The following is a 21,921-nucleotide window of genomic DNA, read 5'->3' on the forward strand; positions in this document are numbered from 1 at the left end:
CTTTTGATGGCCGGCGGTGGTGATCCACCCGCCAACGCAATCAGCCCCTGAGTCTCTGTATACAAACATTACACAGGATGCTACCCTTGGTGCTGCAGCAAGGGCGCTGGTGGCACAAAAATGGTTTTATGACACACCCCAGAGTTTTGTCTTACACTTAGTGGAGCTGGCCCTGTCCAGAATTTTTTTCAATATAAGGACCCGCTAATTTTCGAAGTCTCAGAAGACCTTTATGTGTACAATATATGCTCGAAGTCTAGCCTGCATTTAGGTGGGAGTATTTGAGTCACATTATGTATACAGTGAGTCGAATTCATATGGGCCGCACCTAACCCTGTGGAAACGTTTTATCGCTGACTAGCTGTGCATTTATACTGGACCAGAAACTGAACTATATGTGTTCCTTGGAAGGTTGAATGGTCTTGATCCCCACTTGCACTTAACGTGGAAGATCAATCCCCAGTTTAGCACTTCTGTGCCCCACCCGGAGCAAATAGTGGTTACCTGTAAACATTAATTTGCTTGTTTTTTAATGTAACTCTTCTTATTTCTGAATATGCATATTTCTTTTACGTTTTCCTCTCCATGCCTGGTGAGTTGGCATTTAACATTTCTCCCTTTTAAGGAGCAAACACAAAGCATGTGTACACATGAAGCAGTCATAGCCAGTGTCCATTGCTATGCTTTCACCAAGTGGACTAACTAAATAATCAAGGCTTCTGTTTTTCAGAAATGGACCCGACTATTGACAATTTGCAGAATTGTATTTAGTTCTCGCCACCAATAATGTTGATTAAAAGAAATTGACCAATGCTTTCGTTTCCTTCTCCTCTCTAGATGTGATGCACAATTTGGGCCATCTGAAGGACTTCTAACCCTGATAAAATTGACAAACACTTTTTTGTGGCAATAAAACATGTTGGACGTCCTTAGTAATTGGTCAGGACATGTGATCTGATTTTAATCATCTGGATTAGTAAAATGTTTAACAGTTTCCTGTATGCATTTTTATTTGTGGGGGTCAGACGACCATATGAGTAGGAGGGAGCTCTCCGTTTTTCATGAGGTCCTTACATGTTTAGACAGCAGGGTGATATTTTTTCTTCATCACTTTATATGTTTTGCAAACAAAGGAAATGTGCCTCCGATGAAGACTCGTGGTGGTAGCTTACGTGAGGCGTCTCCTTTTTCTTCCCCACAGTTGCACAGCTTCCAGTATGAGGTGTCAGGTATTTAATATATACACCCACACCCCATAGGAACCTTACAAAAGTTATTTTGAAGGGTGTTCATGTTGGAATACACTACGGGGACTGCAATTCAGTTATCGCTTAATAACACCACCTGCAGCCACCATGAACTAATCGAACTGTCTATCAAACAACCCCACTAGCAGGTGCTAGATAAAACTGAAATGATCGACCTTTTTTTTTTTACAGTGTTTTATATAGCGCGAACTTGACCCGAATCGGCTATCCGAGCGCTTTACATAGCATCAGTTGCATTACATGAGGACACATTCATTTTTGTTAGGCACGGGGAAATTAAGTGATTTGGCCAGAATCGCAGGACGCTCATTGCCGAGACTAGAACCCAGTTATCCAGATTGGAGGTCGACCGCCCTAACCGTTTAGGCCAACTCCTCTCTCCAATTCCATGATGATAAAATATCAACAACGGTACACAACATTTGTAAAAATGAATAGTTATTGCTTAAATGATAGATGGTGAACTTGATGGGTTCCCCAATGCACCACACAGTGTAATTTTGCCTAGGACGATAAAACAAAGCAATACATAGTGAAAATAACTGATATCGAAGACAGTATATACAAGAGAAAAAGGAAGCAACACAATAAAATAACAACAACAAAAAGTTGGTAATCACTGAGAAGTAATTTCCAAGTGTACATGCATTCAACTCTTTTGTTACTTTTCATTTCAAAATCGTGAGATAAGAAGCCAGTTCCGTAGCATACCCTGCACCATAGCTCAAATCTAGGTAAACCAATAACTTACGCCTTCTTGAATAAGAATTGCCATAGCCACTAAGTTTTATATTTTTGACCTAGTGGCTTTTCCAATGCTTTTTGCCAAAAACTGGCATGATGATGCAGATGCACGCAAGCGCATATGCGTCATGTAGCTTATTTAAAAACGTAGCGGACCAGCCGCAAAAGGCAGCTGTCGGGACCTTCAAAATTTTTCCAAAAAGAATATTTACATTTAAGGACTGGGAGGAGTGAAGTTAGCACAGGGGATTAGGTGGGGAGCGGCAGGAAAGCTTTAGGCCTGGAGAGGGGTGGATAAACAAACAAGTATTTGCAATGCAAAAGGCCTCGCATTACTGACAGTTTGAGGTACTGGCTTTGCAAATAACGCAATGTGAATAGCTCATACTTTCAGTAATGCAAGACCTAGTGCATTGCAAATGCTGGTGTAGTGAGCCAGGAACCAGCATTGTATGTCTCAGTGCAGTACCGCAAGCTGCTCCTAGAGGTTCCTAGTGAGCAAGGCACCAGCACTGCATGTCTAGGTCCAATAATGCAAGCTGGTCCTAGAGGTCCCTAGTGAGCAAGGCACCAGCACTGCATGTCTAGGTGCAGTACCGCAAGCTGCTCCTAGAGGTCTCTAGTGAGCATCATAAACTACCTAAGCAAAACAGTACAGAGCTGCTTGAAATATGAGCAATATATGTTTAAAATTGTACGGCCATGGTGACATCAATGGACATCTGACGATCCACTATAAGAAAACAAAGGCGCCCATGTTCAGGTAAAAAACAGCACGTCTGAGGCGGCCGTGCTGCTTAAGTTTAAGAAAAGCAGAGAGAGGGAGAGAGACGAGAGAGAGTCCTGCCTGCCTGCAACAGCAGGCAGAAGAAAGCCAATTAAGAAAATAGTGCACCCTGGCACTAATTAAAGCAAATGTGTAACAACCGAAGTAAAAGGGCCAGTCCTCATTGGAGGTTACAAATGAAGTCAAGGCAATTGCGCTATTCTGGAACATGGGCTGGTCTGCCAATGCAGACAGGGGTGTGCGCACTGGCCTTCATGCGGTTTCAGATATATCCCCGCCTACGGTGGCATACTGAAGGATGCGCCCCAGCACCTATGGCACGGAAGATAGGTGACCTGCCTGCCATTGCCGGTTGATGCGCATATACCTACAGCCCCGGTATTCTAACTTCTGGGTCAGGCCTGCCGGTGCAGGCCTGTGTCTACCACCTGCATCCATGGTGCTAGCAACAAGGTACTAGGTCCACCGTCGTGGGCCGGGAGTGCGCTACAGTACCCGTGAGGGGCTCGGCCGAGCAGGGTGGTGTGTGTGGCCTGTCCTTGTAGAGTGAAAGTGTGCTTCTCTTTCCTATTCATGTTGGCAAATGGCGCTGATTCCATATTCTAAAACACGGGCCGATCTGCAGACCGGTGGGTGCGCACTGGTATTATATCCTGGGTAAACTCATGAGCAGCTTGCCAGTATAGACCGCTGTGAGTGCACACCCATGGTGCCCGTGACTGCGTGTGCTGCCTGCTAACGTGGACCTAACATACAGGTATTCTAATGAACCTTTACCAAATAGGTACTGATGTTTGTGTGTCCTTCCTGATTTTCTATTGTTACTGGCCATTATCTCCAACACAATCCATGGAGTTACTTACTTAGGATTCTAAGTGAGTAATGCTTTCTTAGTCAGTTTCATGTTCAGTTTTATATTCTCACCTTTAAACATAAAAGACCCTGATAATTATCACCATAAGACTTATCACAATATCACACACATTATATAATTTTCAGTGCACTGCGGTGATACCACCTACACACCTGCTCAGGCACTGATCGGTGTAATCACGCTATTTATTCCCCAAATGCACACTGCATGTTTGGGGCCCTCCATTCTGGATTCTGGGCCTCTTACTAAATCTTAATAATCTTAACAACTCCTCCTAAAACAGATTATGACTTTGTTCTAGATACTAAGCCCTAATAAAGTCTGCTGAAACTTGATTAGCCTAAAACAAAACATGTGTTGGCAAAGAAAATAATTGAACTTTTGATGAACTTTTGAAACCACGACCTCAACCTTATTTCTGTGTGCCTGAGGAATCGTATTTGCAGGTTGGTGCATGCGCACAGACGCACGTAATTTTTAAACTGGCATCCAGTCTGTTCTGCAGTCTTGGGCACACGCACTGGCACCACTGGACAGATGTGTCTCTGCAGCCACGCAGTCCTATGTGCACAACAGCGCATGTGCGCCCAGGTAGTAAGGAATACCTGTGTGTTTGCACTACCTATGAGGCCTGCTCTGCCCGTAAGTCAATCTGGGGAAGTGGTTGACAATACTTTGCACTGTAATGGTGGATTGTAGGGGAGCAGCCTCATGATGTTTCATATCAATGAATTTGCAGTACCAAACCCTTTCCATTGGTAAAGGGGGTTTTGGCATAACACCACTGGCGCCGCAAATACCACCCTGACGCTAAGCTACAATACCTTACTCTTCTGCAGGCATACAAAAAATCTATCCTTTCTGCCAAACAAGAATACTTCTCGCTGAAAATTCAATTGGCAGCTAACAAACCCAAGGAGATTTTTTCTATTGTGCACCAACTCTCCTCCTTCGACAGAGCCGCCTCTAAGCCCGTCCCTTCCCAGACCCTCTGCGATTCCCTCAATGATTTCTTCATCGAGAAGATTGCCATTATAATAAAACAGAATATCCCCACAGCCCCCGCCTCTTTCACCTGTCCCCGGCTGCCCTTGCCATCTTTCTTCATTGACCAATTTCCGCTGATTTCTGATGAGGCTTTCAGCATGCTCCTAGGAAAAGTCACTTCAGGCTCTCCTGCCGACCTCTGCCCGGCACACATCTTAAGAGATATTCTTTCTCACTGCCCAACCCCTTCCGTTACCCTTTTAAACACCTCCATCACTAGCGGCGTGGTACCTGATTTATTCAAAGCCGCCACTGTAATCCCCATTAAAAAAAAAGCCGGCGCTGATCCCACTATTCCTTCTAATTTCAGACCGATTTCCCTACTACCGCTCCTAAGCAAAATCCTTGGGAGCCATATCACCTCTTCGCTCTCCAACCACGTTGAGACTCACCACCTCTTAGCCACCCACCAGGCCGGCTGTCGGCCGGCTCACTCTACTGAATCTGTTGTTCTCTCCGTAGTAGATAAGCTTAGGCATAGCGCCGATATCAACTCCCCCCAGGCCCTTGTTCTTCTTGACCTCTCCGCGGCCTTCGACACGGTCGACCATTCCATCCTCCTCGACCGTGTTGAGGGCGCTGGCCTTCGAGGTCTAGCCCTTGCCTGGATTACTTCTTTTCTTACCGGTCGTACCCAGGCCGTCCGTCTTGACGGCTTTCTCGCTTCCACGCATTCCGTCTCTTGTGGGGTTCCTCAGGGTTCCTCACTTTCTCCCCTCCTGTTCAACCTTTACATCCACCCCCTCATCGCCGCTCTTCAGGACATGGAGATCACTGCGTTTAATTACGCTGATGACCTGCAGCTTATTTTCAACCTCTCCCCTCCTTCTGACTCTATCGACAAGGTCCATTCTACCCTTACATTCATCTTCAACTGGATGAATCTCAACCAGTTGAAACTGAACCCTGATAAGACCAAGTTGGTCCACCTTGGCGGTCCCTCCAATCCTTGGTCCCCCGTTTTCTGGCCCTCCATCTTTGGTTCCCCCCCTACCCCCTCAACCTCCGTGAAAACGCTGGGTATTAAAGTCAGTCAAGACCTCTCCATGCGTCCCCAGATCAGCTCCGTGGTATCCTCATGCTTCTTGGCCCTCAGAACCATCCGAAAAATATCACATTACTTCTCTATGGAGGCCCTTAAACTTATCATCCTTGCACTCATTTCCTCCCGCCTGGACTACGGCAACGCCCTATATGCGGGCATTCCTGCTTATGAAGGCCGCCGTCTACAACTCGTCCAGAATCAAGCGGCCCGTCTTATTCATAGGCTCCCTAAAACCAGTCACATCACCCCCTTGTTGAAAACCCTTCACTAGCTCCCCATCAAGGAACGCTCACATTTTAAAATAGGATGTTTGACCTTCATGTCCCTAGCTGGCACCGCCCCCGCTTTCATCAGTGCCAAAATCAACTCCTATGTTCCCACCAGAGATCTCCGTTCTTCCACTCAGTTCCTTCTTAAAATTCCTCGCTTCCGTAAGAAAAAAAAACTGGTGGCTTCAGATTCACCATCCTTGCCCCTACTTTCTGGAACTCACTTCCCCTTGCTATCCGTTCTATCCCCTCTTATTCTGACTTTCGGGCTAAACTCAAAACCCACCTGTTTTCCCTAGCTTACCCCTTTTAACTCTCTTACTTTCCCCCCTCTGGTTTGACTCCGTTCTATAGCGCCAAGAAACCGCATGGTGATAGAGCGCTCAAGAAATCCTTTTCAACTTCAACTTCAACACGCTTACAAATGCCGCTTATAGAATATGGACATTTCTATGCCCCAAGAGTCTCGGGGACCGTGGTGTCTGGCTCCAGTGGATACCAGGGGTCGGGTAGGGGGTTTGGGGGGGGGAGAAAGTGGGGTACATCTGTACATTCCCCAATTGACAGCTATTAAACATGGGAATCCCACAGGAACAGCAGACCTCTGCCATTTGAGGTCCGAATGGGACAGATTGAAGATAGAGGTTGTGACACTTTGCCTCTAGAGGCCGTATCATGGCACCACTAAAGATTAAGGTCTGCATTTGAAGGCTCCATGGCAGACATGCCTACAATTTAGGGGGGACATGTGTGGTTCAAAGTGAAAACCTCTAAACCACCCAGACTTCAAAGACACACAACAGTATAAGTATGGGTGGCATCCTCTAGCAAAGGGTGAGATACACTTGTGGGGATGTAGGACCAGAGATGCCGGACTGCGTGGTGCACATTGCCAGAGGACTCTGTTGTGCACATGGAGGATAACTGTCCAAATAGAGAGATGCTGAAGTGTGGCACTCTGGAGTGTGCTCTCCAAGGGCCCAACGGTGGGCCTCCTGTTCTGCCGGAGATTTCTGGGGTGGTGTGAGAGTGGAATTAAGACTTGTGTCTGGAGACCAGATTGCCTAGTGCAGAGCCCCAGAAATCTTACCCGCATCTGAGGTGTGTGGTTCCCGTACTGCGGGCACCGCAACACTCGTAAGCGTCTACTGGTGGTGAGCAAATTCACTGTTTGTGGGACCCTGCGCGGCCCATTTCACAGATCGCCTGTAATTCTCTTTTGCGTCACGCTGACTGCATGCTCATTGAGAGTGTGACCCTTGGAGGTGGGAGTGTACCTGGAGTAATGCCTCTTTTTACCTCATCTGGCTCTGCTGAATTTGTGCCAGTTTGTGTCTGACCAGACTGGTCTGATGCAACCTGTATCATTGTGCACTGTGTGTGTAATCGAAATTTCCTGCTGCAACCCAATTCGACATTCTCCGGTCATTGTGCCTCCCTACCATGGGGGTGCAAAAATTTGCAACTCATAGTGTTTGAAATTTGAAGTGTCTGGTGCAACTCATCCCTACGCGCACCAGTCGCTGTGCCCGGATTGGCTAGGCACGACCTGGATCATTGTGTACCAATCATGGTGCCTCCTCCTACCCAGAGGCTCCCCTATGTTACTACCCACTTAATGATTGTTCCTTTGTTGACACTCATCGGGGCGGACCAACTGCCCTCTCCACACCTGGCCCCTCCTAAAGACATCTTGGCACCAGGTAGTAGCGAGCGAGAATGACTGGGTTGAAGAAACGCTTCTCAGACAGTTCGGAAGCGGGTCAAGAGACTGCAGGACTCCTTTGTGTTTTGAGACCTGTGGGTGAACTTCCCTGGATGTTGCAAACCTCTCCCTGATTTGAGTCTACCTCTTAATTGAAAATGTTACACATTCCCACCTGCTTCCTGCCTAATTGTGACTTTAGCCCCGTGCAGGTCATTGTTCGGGAGGCAGGTTGGTTATCTTCCAATAAGGAGTATGGGGAAATAGGGGTGAACTTGAGGGTGGAGGTAGGCTTGGGCCATGGAATCCGCAGAGGGTACACCATATACCTGCTGGGTACCATTGGCACAGCTGTAGGGTGTGAGTGCATATGAGTATGTAAGAGAGTGCTGTATGGACTGGCTGATACCTGTCGCACCGTGTAGTAGTGTGGAGTGAGATTCGCTACACTGGCCTGCGGTGCCTCCTTATACATCGATTACTGCCAAAAGCACAATACCTTTAGACATTGGGTTTCTACCGCGTAGCTTTAGCCTGCGGTGCTGCTAAAAAGTGTTCTATGTTTGGAGTACGTACATAATCTTGATATTGTGCACCGCATAAGGGTGCTCTCTATCAATTGCTGGGGGGGAGAGTTAGATTAGGAATTGTCCATAGTGTGCATACTAGTGAAATCCTAATACTAGTGAAATCTTAATGAGTGGGCCTAGTATTGCTAGTAATATTTGCAATAGTGTTTTATGCCTAATAGTATATGATGATCATGTTATAATGATTGAATATGTGTGTTGAATATAAACGTTTTTACATACATCCTGAGCTTAGTCTCTCTTGTGACGCTCACTGCATTGGCGAGTGGCTGCTGTGACATTGTTTTACACATTGCCTCTATAGTGAGCATGATTGCTCAGTGCCAAGCTACCCAAGGGGGAGCATGGGTTATACAGCGAGTGTAATCACCTGCCCTTGACGGGAGAGGTAGTTCTGCCGGACTGTGGCATCCGTTCAGCCAACCAGACACTGCCAGTTCGAAGAGCCACCAAATGAATAATGGTGGAAAATGGAGCGGTGTGTGTTATGTCCTTAACTGGATTCTGTTAGTATCTCTTCCTAGCATTCTCTGACCGGATTTAAAGTTCTAGAATTGCCGACGTTTGAAGGAGAGTTCAGGTGGATGCAACCCTCAATGAATATACCTGCCTCTCTGTTGTGTGAAAGAATAACCTGAGATGTTTCATATTCTTTCACAACGCAAATGTCAGCTTCATCTCTAAATAGTCAATTATCCAACAGCTGGCTGGGAAGATGGCGCTACACAATTGCTACCACTAACATTCAGGTGAGGCTCGGTACACAAGGCTTGGATGCCAACAGCAGGTGACTAACTGTACAGTAGGGTGCCCAAGACAGTGCTGCACCATGAACACCACTGCTACTGACTTGAGTGCAAAGGCAATTTGCTCCACATTTGCACCACATTCCACAGGTCGTAAAACCAGCAGACAGTTGCCACCTTCTCTTGAGTCTTGAGGGTCTTCCATATGCAACCACAGTGTCTGGCCACAATAGCAGGCAGCCTGGCTGGGTAGGAATGCAGATTCAGAATTTGCCGACACCAATTACATCAGAGCTCCGCATTCAACAAGTATTCCATTACCCACTGCCCTACAAAGTGTATGGAAGAGAAAGTGATACGAGGTTCAGCCTGTGCCCTGCAAGGCACTTCCTGCTGGAAGGTTGAATTGACCCATATATCTATGGTTGCTTCTCAAAAGACTGAGCTAACTGCACAATACACTCGGCTATTTCTTTACAACTTACGTGTGAGTAATCACACAATTTCAGCAATGGAAAGCCCGGATATAAGGCGAAACGTTTTCACTTCTAAAAAAAAAAAATAAAGCAGGAAATTGTACACTGTGGCCTTCGGGATTTTTTAGATTAGATACCAAGGTTATCGCCCCTGATAAATAAAGATACCACGTGGTACATTATTCATCGGGTGGAATAAGTAACACCTATTTTGAGTTTATGGGAAAATATGTGGATTTTGGTGTTTAACGGACCAAAATACACATGATACGGTAGATACGGTAGATACGTCCCCTTTTAACGTATCTTCCCCTGTTAAATTTCGGCAGTTTTGACCTGCCAAAATATAATTAATGTTGGGTTATTTAACGCATCCGAAAATTATCGGATGCGTTAAATAAAAATAGCCTCGTAATTCCGCCCCGTGCCTAAATTTAGTCGTGGGAGGGAATAAACCTCCCAACTTGTAATCAGGTACACATCATTTCATAATCAGCAATGCGACTTGGTATCTGCCTCACTAATTGAATAGAAAGCAAGGGTTTCAATCCAGAAGAGTTTCCCCATAACAAAACACCACAATACTACAGACATTACGTTTTGTGTTGCCTCACTCTGGAGTCCTGGTACACTGACACACGTTTGACATGAGCGATTCTATTCATGCAACGACCTTCGGCAAAATTGTTCACGTCTTTTAGATTGCAAACAGAGAGACATTTGCCATGCTCTCAATGCATCAAGTGCCATCATATCACCAAAAACCGTGGCCCAGCAGTCCTCAGACTCCAGGCGCCATTGAAGCATGCAGGGAAACTCTGCAAAGGTATCTCCAAAGTGACTAGCTATTACAAGAAAATGAAAAACACTCTGAAAAGATATCCCCGGAAGAGAATTGTAAAATGTACGTACATAATTCAGATACTTGAGAGACATTTATAGGAGGAAGTTTTAATGTGGCATGGACTAGATTAAAAAAAACACAATATAACAAAATTGCACGGCTGGTTATCACAGCAGAAATAAATGTATGGGCTGGGTTCACGTGCACTAGTTTATGACCCTCCCTGTTTGCCCAATCGCTGTTTGCTTAAGCATTCAATGGCAGGGTGAATGCAATACTAAGCCAGGCAGACTACAAGTAACCCGAACCCTTTAAACACTGTCTAGACTGAAAAAGGTAAATATTCAACCAACACCCAGAGAATCTCAAAGACAGAGGGTGTACTATTGCCATGATCCGCTCCCAAGAGGGAATGAGCACTATAGTGAGTGTACAGCTATTTGAGCTTCTTAAACTGGGGAATGGATGAACAGATTTACTTTTTTGTTCTTTTACATAGTGTGACCAGAAATCTGCTTTGAAGTCTTGTTTGAGGTCAGGGAATGGAATATTAGACATGTAGTGTTAAGGTCCTATAACGTATGTATCTCGCTGGCAGAATGGAGAGTCATAGTTGTCTTGAATACTTTATTTAGCCTGAGTTTAGTTTGGTTAACTGGTATACCAGCTTCAGTTTGCAGAGGCAGATGAACTCAATTGGTGAAGGCCTTAAGCATAAGGTCTTGTACTGGCCCGTTTGGTCAGGAGGCACTGCAGGCCCATCAGCAGATGAGACATGGTCTGTGCACTTCATGCTGCGTGTTCGGACGTCTGCATGACCTAGTGCTCTGTAAAGCTTTAGCATTGCCAGAATTACCTCACAACAATCAGTTACAGCTGACCAGATCAATGACCACTGCAAAAACTAGGGCAGTCTTTTGCCTCCAAACCCATATAGGTAGTACAGTGCATGTTTTGCGACATTCACCTGAAACACCGACAGGTTTGCATTTTGAGTAACATCCACATTGAGGACTTTAAAAGGGGGATCGCTGAGGGCTAAAGGAGGGTAATAAGTCAAAAGAAAAAGCAGCAGTGGTTAAAATGAGTTTAACAGTATTTATAAAGTGTGAACCAAACCAGGGAGTAAAGGGATACATGCCTACCGATCCCTCCACAACATTGGACCCCAATACCTAAACGAAAGAGTCTCCTTCTACGCACCCAAGAGAAGCCTCTGCTCCGCTGACCTCACCCTCGCCGATACCCCTTGCATCTGCAGAGCCTGAACGGGTGAAAGAGCCTACTTCTACATCGCGGCAAAGACCTGGAAAGAACTCCTGCTCAGCATCAGACGTTCCCCCACTCTGCGAGCTTTCAGGAAGAGCCTCGGTACCAGGCTCTTTGGGTGAGACGGAGCTGCAAGATCTCGCCCCACGCAGCACCTTGAGACCCTCAAGGGTGAGTAGTGCGCTTCACAAATTCCTGATTGATTGAACAGTTTAATGTTTAATGCTGGCACCACTATCTGCAAAAGTTCTGATAGAATTTTTCTCCAACGTAGGAGGGATGGCGAGACAGTATTATGGGAGCGTCCAGCCCATCACATCTAGCTGATTCCTTTATATGACAGGAAAAGGTCATAAGGATGAAGTCTTGCTGTCCAGAGGCATCAGGGTAGGAGATTCCAAGCAAGTCTATAGGACAGATCTGGTTTGAGTGTTCTAGTTAGATTAGTGTCTACATCTTTTATGTGTTGTGGAATTAGAATTTCTACATGTATGTATGTATGCATGCATGTATGTATGTATGTGGTATTTTTAGAGCGCGGACTAGCCAAAAGGCACTTGAGCTCTGTACAATGCAGAGGCAAAAATTCAGACAATGAGTGATCGGAAAGGTAACTGGATTCTTGGAGCAGAAGTACATGTGATGTAGTGTTCTTTAAAGAGGTGGATCTCCAGCTCTTTCACACACTGGAGCAAGGTTGGGACTCTTCTGATACCTACAGGGATAGTGTTTCAGATCCCGTGTGCATACACAAGAGTGGCCTGTTGCCTTGTTTTTAATTTTATTGCCTTCAAGCTGTTGGTATTCTGGCTACCTGTGTGCCGAGAGCTCACAGAAAAGGTGAGCTTATCAGCCAAACAAGTGAAGTGCTGGTTGTGATGCGGCTAGTTTTGAAGATGGTTTGAGCTGGCAAGGGAAGCCTGCGAAGTTCCATTTTTCATGCCCACAATCAACAGTGCTGCAGGGTTTAGTATGCCCTCAAGGAAGGCCAGTGTGGACTCTGGGAGGTCATGAAGCAGGATGCCGCTTCCACCATCCAGATGCGAGTGTACAAGGGATTGAACTGCAGTTCTGAAGTAGCTTTCTATGAGGAATGTTTGCACTTTCTTTATTGGAGAGAGTTGGTACTAGGCTGCCTTGTCAAGGCTTTCTTGGCAATGTGTTCCCTTGGGGGTGAGGCTGGTGTCCAGGGTGAATCCAAGTGACTTGTCATTGGATGATTGCTGTTTGAATCCATCCAGGTCCATGCCATTCAGCTGGGTTTAGGCTAGTTTCCCTAGGCAAATAGCAGGAATTCTGGTTTGGTGGCGCTGAGCTTGAGGGAGGCCCTGGACATCCATATCAGCATGAGGTGCAGGCATTTTTTGAGTCATAGGATGCCCGGAGCAGAGAGGCTTTCAAGTACAATGGTGTATAATCATCATCATCTTTATTCGATCATAATAAAAATTACCATAAAAGCACGCATAATAAATACATCAGTAAAAATATCAATAAAATTCCAACATTTTTCTTCATGATCCTAGAATCAGATGAGAACGCATTAAAAAAAGACATAATAAAGGAGGCAATTCATTTCTCAGATATTAGTACATTAAAATTTACAATCAGCTTAACGGGCTAAATATCAACCCCTACCCCTTCCTTTTCTTCATACAGGCCCATAAGAATGTTGCTACAGAGTAGCAAACCAGTGGGTCGGGTAGTGTTTTTAAAAAGAATAATGCTACCCGGCACTGCTTGTGTCCCATTTTCTTTAGAATTGGCTTCAGGTAGGCCTTCCTTTTGCTCTCATAGAGCCCACAAAATAACACTATGTGCAGTTTGGTTTGGGGTGATAAATTATCACACGGGCACATGATTAAATTGGAGTAATTATAGGTTTTTTCTGGATAACCAAGCATTAAGTGGATTAAATTAGTACGGAATCTTAGCAGTATGAATCTGTGGCGTGCGCGGTTTATGTTGGCTAAATAGGAAAAATCTCCCACCATAGGCGGTGGGTTAAAATGATAAACCTGTACTGTGGATTTCTCTTGATAATATTCCCTGTGCTTGTGTTCAGCCTTTAACATAAACATACCGATGACTTTCTGCTTAGACACCTTCTTGCATACCAGGGGATCTTTAAAAAGTTCGTGGAGCCCTATCTCTTTTAAGACTGACTCCACGCAACTTAGCCACTTTGACCTTTTCCAGTTATCCATCGTTATACAGTTCCTTATTACCATTTGGGTCAACGGTATTGTATCTCTCCTCCATATAGAGTGCCATAGGAGGAGCGGGGCTAGTTGTATATATTCTGATATATTAGGGAGGGCCAATTCCGTATGTAAAATGCCATTTGCAAAGGAAGGGGGGGGGGGAAGACCCACTACTGATTTGAAAAATGTATTTTCTATAATTTGTAGTGGTGTGGGTATAACCGTGCCCCATACCCCAGCACCGTAGGTCACTGCAGCTTTTATTCTAGCCTGATATATGTTTTTTATTGGTAGTAAGGGTTTGGCACCCAATTTCTTTGCAAAGGTTTTTATGGCCATGATACCCCTCTCCATCACCAGCCTCCTTCCTTCCATCAATTTTGCCCACGACAAGTGTTTGTCAAAGAGAATACCCAGATAGGGAAAAGAGTCTACGACCTCGATTTTCCCTGTATCCGCGCTAAAATATGGGACTTTGTCTCCTTTAGTGCTACCAGCTATGATTATAAAAGACTTTGCTTGGTTTACTTTTAGGTGTAATGAATCTATAAAAAAGAGACATATACGCTGTTATAAGCTTTTATAGCCCAATCCCTGTTCTTGCAATTAAAACAGCGTTGTCTGCATAGAACAGTATTGGTAACATTTGATTTTCGAAGATGGGAACATCCCTAGTGGCTACTGTAAGTGCCTTCTCAACTCCATTTGTATACAAGGAGAAAAGGAAAGGGGCCAGTACACAGCCCTGTCTCACTCCTTTGGAAATTTTGAAATGGCGTGTACAGTCACCAGTTTTAGTGTAGCGCACTGACGCTGTCGCATTTGCATACGATTGCCTTATAAAATGTAAAATAACCGGGTCAACCCCCATCGACTCCATTATGTCCCATAATTTATCATGGACCACGCAGCCGAACGCCACGCTGGGGTCCATAAATGCCATGTATAGTTTGCCCTCTTTCATATTTGTGTATTTTTCAATTGTCAATGCTAAATTCAGGCATTGGTCTACAGTACCCCTTCCCTGCTGAAAGCCATACTGGGCCTGGGTCAAGATCTTATTATCTCTAGCCCAGCTCTGTAAACTAGAGAGGAGGAGACGGCCCATAAGCTTTGATGTGGTGTCCAGCAGGGATATTGGTCTATAGGCTTTTGGGGCAGCTCTATCGCCTTTTTTGAAGATGGGCACTATGACCCCCGAAGACCACGAGGGGAGGGGGCCTGTTTGGGCTATGCTATTTAAGGCATTGGTTAAGAGTGGGATCCACAGGTCGGGGTTAGTTTGAAAGAAGTCAATTGGGACCCCGTCAGGTCCGGGGGCCTTACTCCGAACTACATGAACTCAGCGCCACCTGTACTTCATTTAGTGAGAAGAATATAGGTGTATGGTGCGTATCCAGGGTTGTCACTTTATGATTATTAATGTCGGGGTTTTGAGGCAAAGATGTTCTCATAATGAGTTACCCACGACTCCTCATCAACATTGACATCCGTTGTGGGATTATTTAGGGTTTTAAAATATGGTGCGTTGTCTAACTTCCAAAATTCGCAGCTGTTGCCAGAACAAGCTGCCTTTTCCAAGTAGGCACATATTGCCTCTCTGAGTTCTTTATCTCTAGCTTTCCTTGCAGAATTATATGAAGCCCGGAGCATTCTTATTTGAGTGCGGTTCCTAGGGTTAGCTTTTAAGGCTAACATCAGGGCCTTTCTAGTTTTAGTGCATGGAGAGTTAAACCATCCCTTCCCATTTCCGCTCTTTATGGTTTTTGTTTTTGTTAGGGCCTGTTTTATTTTTGCTAGGATATTACAACAGGCAGGCACAACTGTCCCTGCCTCAGATTCTGAATCTAGGCATAGTTGGATGTCTACTTGTGCGTTTGATATGAGTTCAGGGACCAGCTTAGTTATGTCAATAGTGGCCCATTTGAGCTGAATCCCGTTTTTCCTGGAAACATTTGGAGTCCCAATATTTCTGCGAGGTTGACCCCCGGTTATAGGTACCTTCAACTCTATTGAGACCATAGCGTGGTCGCTAAAAGTCGTAAAAGAATTACAAATCCTTTCTACTCTCTCCGCTAAAGGAGCGGTCATTAGTATATAGTCTATCGTAGACTCCACCCCATTTCTTAGGAAGGAGCCCGGCAAGGGATTTGTTGGGTGATCTGAGTCCGAAATTATTTCTAGATTTAGCGAACCCATTAGCTTGTTTAATCCATTTCCATATTCACTATGTGTAAAATGGTGGATGGGGTTTCCCCTCATGTCCTCTAAGCCGCACACTGGCAAGTTTTTGTAATTACACGGGTGTATATTGAAATCAATTATGTCAATGTTAGGGTTCTTATTCTTGAATACAATTTCTGATATAATTTTGTCAACCTCCCCCCACAATCATGGGCATCAAAGTGCCAAATCTATTATTATAGAAGTTTATCAAGACCCATACCCCTTCCTGATGTATCTCCAGTATCAAAACGTGTAAATTTAAGTTGGGCTGTAGATTCGTCTTTACCTTTATTGATACATCATTCCTAATCAGAGTCAAGAAGCCCCCCTTTGCCCTCCCTGATGGAGACGGGCTTGCCTGAGTCTTGAAGAATCGATAACCATTTATGAAAACTGGTTCCGTGGCCCATTTTTCCTGAAAGCAGACTAATTCCCGGTCCTGCCGTGTCTTTAGCCAGTAGTTTTCAGTCATCTTGTGTGCGATACCAGCCACATTCCATGAGGCTATTTTGATGACATTTCTTTTAGTCTCCTGTTGTGTAGGGGGCAATGCTGATAAGCTCACGCTTTTATCCTGGTTGTGGGGTTATCGCCTTTCATTACACAGCTGTGGGCAGTTATGAGGTGTATGTAGTCAATCGCAAGCGTCAAGGTTCGAAAGGGGAGCATATCTATTCATGTACCTCCAGTCCACGGTCTCTGTACTACCCCAGGGTGTTCCCCCCCCAGTTTTCTTTCCTGGGGAGTGAGTGGGCCATTGATCTAAACAGAGTGGGAGGTTTGTAAAAAAAAGCCCAGTGGTAGGGCGACGATACAGGAATTTTTAATGTGGTCATTACCCAATTGCTCATGGAGAAAAACAACAACAGATTCGCTTTTGAAGTTTAAGACCACACAGTCACCCGATAAGTCTTTCCTTGATGGGCCCACCCACGGTACTCTTCTCGCCATAATCATCTGGCTTGCAATGTTCCTGCCTGAAGCCCCCCCCGTTCCAGATTTTGGGTTACCCAGTAGAGCGCTTTGGACATTAGTTGCGATGTTGATTCAATCTGCCCCTTCTGCAACAGTGGCACGTTCCCCAGAATTAAGACTAGAGGCACAGCTGCTGGGGGTAAATGTAGGGTCTGTGCGTCATTCGGTTGACTACTCAAACCAAGACTTTTTTCTTTATGACTGCCCATGCCCGAGTCTATCTGTATGCTGTTTGCCCCCCTCGTCCTACGTTAGCATACCCCCGATCCTGGGTTCTATTATCAGCTGTCTCAATCGGTTTATTAGGCACTAAAAACCTAGTGTTACTACAAGCCTTAGGGGTAATTGTACCTTGTGCCATGTTTGGAATTGGGATTGAGCCCTCCTAATTGTCTCTTTGGTTTAAGTCCCTATTTGTCTTTTCGGGGTGGGATTTTTTGGCATTATACTGGAATGGGATCCGGTCCTCTCCTGGGTTATTAGGGGCTGTCTGTCCATTGATTGTCCAACCCTTATTACTACGGCCTCCAGAGCGCGACTATTTTCTGTGGCCTGATGTTCTAATGCAGTTATTTTTTCCTCAATCTGGGATAGTTTTGATAAAATGGGGTTTAACATGGTACCAACAAGTGTCTCAAGTCTTTGCCACAATATTTCGGACATCCCAGGAAATTTGGCAGTGTCTGCTATTTCCACTATTTCTAAGCCATCTGTGTTTTGCTGAATTATTTCTGGGACTACCATCCCCTCATGTTTATTTGTCCTTGGAGCTTTCGCTGCTTTTGGTCTCTGTAGCCCCCCACCCCTTTCTCTTTTTTGGGCCGCATCCGTAAGGGTCTTCGTTGATTTTTTTTAAACTGCCAGCCTTAAGGACGCTCTTTGTTGGGTGCACGCCGCCATGTCAGGTTGTATGGATCTCAGGGTTTCGATATCTTTTATAACCCTATTTAGAAGCAGGGGTTCACATGAAGCGATGTTTGGCCCAGACCCTCCCCTTGATAATCTATTACAATTAGGGGGTTCCATCGATAGGCGTCGTTCTGTTAGTTCTATTTCATGTGTCAGGAAGGACTGTTGTTGCCCGGGTCAGGAAAGAGTCCAGAGTTCCTACTATGCTTTTATCCCCTCGTTTACTCATCTCAGTTCACTCCTGCAATCGGATAAATACTCCCAATATCCAGAGTCCACAGTCAAATAGCAAGAGGAGCGGGCAGTATAGCAGGAAACTGCTGGTATTATTTAATAGTAGTGTCGGGTGAGAAATATTTCTTAGCTCAAACGTGCACTTTACCTTGAGTGTTTTTCTGGATGATCGAGGGGGGGCCCAGCCCAGCCTCTCCCGGGCTCCGACGGGCCCGCCCTTGGCCCGAGCTTTGCCCGGGCGCGGCCTGGGCGCGTCCCCGCGAGTGTCCCGTGCCGCGGGTTAGCGTCTCGCTTTCAGCGCGACCCGCTGCTAGGATTTGTGAATCCTGGCGCGTTGGCGGTCTCAGTTACCGCTTTCCCCAAAACGACTGCTCCTCAGAGGCAGTGGCCCTTCAACCCCTGCAAGTGGGGCAAAAGAAATGGTGAGTTGGTTCTCGGTGCTTCTCGCTGTGTATAATCATTACACTGGTAACTTTTGATGTGGTTATCAGTAAGAAGATCCCCAAGGGGCTCTATGTAAATGTGAAGATGGAACCCTGGAGGGCCTGTTTTTGCTCTAATTGCATTCCATTTTAAGACTCATGGAGACCCCATTCCATGACTGGAAAATGGACAGGACAAAGTAATGATTTGAGCATTGAACAAGACAAAATAACTCATTGAAACTACGCAGAAGGATTAGTGAGAATTATAAACAAGCGATTAAGAACCAAGCAGTTATGCATGGGGGTGACCATCACCATTGCCAAAGGCTTGTACTATCCAGGTTCTCCTGGAGAAGAATAATTAATGAGCTACCTGTATTGGTGAATAACATAGAAAAAGGTTCTAGCTTGACACAAGAAGGGATCTGGAATGCGGATCTGGGGCTGGCCTTCGGCAAAACTCAGCACAGGAATTGATTTAGGCCCACCATAGCACATTCAATATCCTTGAAATGTCAGTGGGCCTGATTGAAGTCCAATTTAGCCAACAGGCTTAATGGCCATGATTTGGATAACCAATATATCCTATTTTGCTAATCGTCAGCATATTGTTGCCTGGATAGTTGGTTTGGGCCTCGACAAGATAAAGTATAGTTGGCAGAAACAGGGAAGATTTGGGCTGCACAAACCACCAGACGCAATATGATCCAGTAGGGCTGTTGCATTGTGCTTTTGTTCACAAGGGTTACTGGAATGGCTCTTTTACATACACAAAAGAATCTTGAGCTTACTGCATAACAAATGCATGTTCCAATATGCATACTTCACACATTGGTGCAGTTGTGTATACTAGAATGGTTATAATGCTGTGCTTGGTTACAGAAAGTGGTTATAATGCTGTACATGGTTACAGAAAGTGGTCTACATCTGGACTGGGTTACAAGTCCTGACCAGGTGCACTTCAGAACTATACATGTAAGTATCCGACAGGCCTTCCCATGAGATTAAATCTCTCAAAATTTCCCAAGTCAAATTGTGGACAGCTTTACTAATAGCCTTCGCAATAGCCCCAAGTGCACTACAGGCCCTAAGGTAGGTTCTATTCTAATACACAAACAGTCATACCCGATGACTGCCCTTTTACTACAAGAACAGGACAGAGTGGAGGTTATGCCGTTATCGTTGAAAATTATGCAAAGGACAAGTATATACTGCCATGCTCCTAAGGGACTAACACAATTATTATATATTTAAATAAATATTAGCTTAATTTCTATTGATCACTCGTTTTGTTAGGTTTCAGTTTGGCGTCCTTGAATAAATCATTAGCTTTGTATTTGTATGTTATATTTAAGTATCGAGCACTTACCTACACCCAGGAGGGTTTTGCCTTGCCCTTAGGCACACAGACAAACCTGGCTGGTACTGTTATTGCTATACCAGTTTGCTTAGTTACAGATAACTACATGATAAAGAGGAGGACTGCCGAATGGCAGGCCTGGGAGGTTTGAGAATGGGGTTTGAATACTGCCTGCAACGCTTGACCAAATATTATATCATAACAAGCAAATAACACTTTATCTCCCAACGACTCTATTTGTAAATGTGTGTGATGCAAAGATGTGCAAAAGTGCACTCCACGAATAAAAAATGTGTAAAGTGAATGAAAATACAATTATGTAGTCTAGCACTGTTCCAAATACATGTTTTGGCTCTCATTCCCACCAAATCGTAGTTTCTGCAATCAAGTCTCAACTGGACGCCAAGCAACATGATTCTCAGAGTAGAGCATCTTAGGTCTGAGTGCTTTATGCTAAAAAGCAAGCTATATCCACAATTCAATATGTTTTAAAGTCATAAACAAATAAGGGAAAGTAAAAATCTATAAGAAAGCACAAAGTTACATTCTCAGAAGTAGCAGAAATGCCATGCGTATAAGTCACAAGCGGGAAGAGCTGGCGTGTTTTGGCATAGTAAACTTTCATAGGCACCTGTGATTTTCGAGGAGAGCATTACAAAGGAAACATGTCATCCATCCTAGCAACCTCCTACTTTACACGCTGAAATGACATGCTTCAGTTAAAGGTTTTTTTTTTTTTATACAGAAAACAATCACAACAGCTGTTACAGGGTTAGCATATGTTGAGTAGGTGCCGTTGATACATCGGTGTTTTTATAGCTAGCCCCACCTGTCATTATTATGAAGGCGAGTGAAAGAGAAGAAGGAAAGGACAGAAAAATAAGTGGTGAAAAGACAGGCCCACTAAAGGAGGCTCTGTGCAGAGCTAGAAACAATGTTATCTTTCACCATTCCAGATAAAGATTTGCAACTACCTGGTTAGTAAAATACCATCCAAGTCCTCCTGGAACATGTAAAGCATTTCATGGTTTGACATTGGAATGGTCTCTAGTATGTGAGCTGGTTTAGAGGAACAACGTCCAAGGAAGAGCAAGTTGGAGGGTGTTAAGGTTTATCACACAATTTAACTGACACCCAATGAAAAACACGCGCACATGATTTAAAGGACAAATGTAGATTAAGATTAATTGGTTCTGAAAGGGGCCAATCAGTGCCATAAATAAGCTCTCAGATGTAGAAAATTCGATACTATTGGGTAATATGTGGACCCTCAGTGACTGGCAGGGATTTATTAATGTGAAAAAGAAAGACAAATACATATTCCTTCATGGTTGACAAGTCAAACGAGGCTAGATCATCACTCTGAGGATTTAAAATGTAATTTAACATTTAGATGATCCTCCATGCGGTCACCCCACTTTCTCTCTGTTCTTTAGTCATAGATCTTCTCTTGCTTTCTCTCACCACAGCACAACCCTCCAAGATTTTTAAATGCACCTACAAACAATAGAATTCATTTGACTCAAACTAAAAATGCTGACATGAAATGCCTTCACTATTAGGGAAGACAGAAATCAAAGACCATGGATGCATCAGACCACCTTCAATGCTGGTAGGCTCACACAAGCAATAATCAAGCAGTTCTCCTACGCCTTCCTCTGACCCACCCACCTCACCCAGCAGGTAAGTGGAATACTCCTCTGCTTTACCTTCTGTAATCAGACCACTACTCTCACCATAAAAAATAGTGAAACCCAGGTACCCTCGTCTACCTGCCACGACCTTGGCTAGATCAGTGACACTAGCAGTGAAGTATCACACAAAGAAACATGCCTGACCTGATACAGGGCTTTAAAATAAAAAAAAACATTATTTATATGAATGTCCAGCTTCATTTAGCTTAACATTACAAACCTATTTCACA

The 21,921-nt window shown here is 44.7% G+C and overlaps 1 protein-coding gene across 4 annotated transcripts in view; it reads right to left on the bottom strand.

Annotated features, from left to right (window-relative positions):
- Positions 1-21,921, bottom strand: part of PPARA (peroxisome proliferator activated receptor alpha) — a 264,838-nt gene that overhangs the window by 228,302 nt on the left and 14,615 nt on the right. The window contains exon 1 of one of the 4 annotated variants that reach the window (XM_085652414.1): positions 18,361-18,611. The exons of the other annotated variants lie outside the window; for them this stretch is intronic. The gene's annotated coding sequence lies outside the window, so the exon portion shown is untranslated. Of the gene's footprint in view, positions 1-18,360; positions 18,612-21,921 lie in introns of those variants that run through there. 4 annotated transcript variants of the gene reach the window in all.

Source organism: Triturus cristatus, chromosome 4_1, assembly GCF_964204655.1.
Source record: "Triturus cristatus chromosome 4_1, aTriCri1.1, whole genome shotgun sequence".
Lineage (NCBI taxonomy): Eukaryota > Metazoa > Chordata > Amphibia > Caudata > Salamandridae > Triturus > Triturus cristatus.